Here is a 571-nt window from a genome sequence, read left to right as displayed (position 1 = left end):
GCAAAGTCGGCGGATCGGCGGCGCTGGTGCCGCCGCAGGCTGCGCTGCCGCCCGGCCAGGTCTGCGGGTGGGGAGGGCGGGGCACGGAGTGGGAGGGGGGCGGGTGGGGGGCGGCCGCAGGCTGCAGGCTTCACCAGGGCCCAGGCAGCAGCAGGCAGGCAGGTGCAGGCAGGGGGTGCGGCGCCGCCTCCCTCCTCCGGCTGGACGCTCCCGCGCCGCCTGTGGCTCCCCCCGCCGCACCCACCCCGCCGCATGTCTGCCGTGTATGCGGCGTTGAGGGTGGCCGCCGCCGCGTAGTCTGCCAGGCAGTTGGCGGCGTACATGAGGAGCAGGGTGAGCCAGAGGGTGAAGATGGGGCTGACCAGGTCGGCGGCGGGGATGGGGACCATGCCCTGTGACACGCACCAGGCAGGCAGGCAGGCAGGCAGGCAGGCAGGCAGCTTTCAGGTGGCGGTGGGGGGAGCGTGGATGCAGGCAGGCCAGCGGCGGCGCCACCATGTCCTGGGCAGCGCTGCCGCGCTGCGGAGTCCCCACCCCCCACCCCCGCCCCCCCAGCCGACTGCCCTGGCTC

This window comes from Chlorella variabilis (genome assembly GCF_000147415.1).
Source record: "Chlorella variabilis unplaced genomic scaffold CHLNCscaffold_14, whole genome shotgun sequence".
Lineage (NCBI taxonomy): Eukaryota > Viridiplantae > Chlorophyta > Trebouxiophyceae > Chlorellales > Chlorellaceae > Chlorella > Chlorella variabilis.
This window is presented reverse-complemented; position numbering follows the sequence as displayed.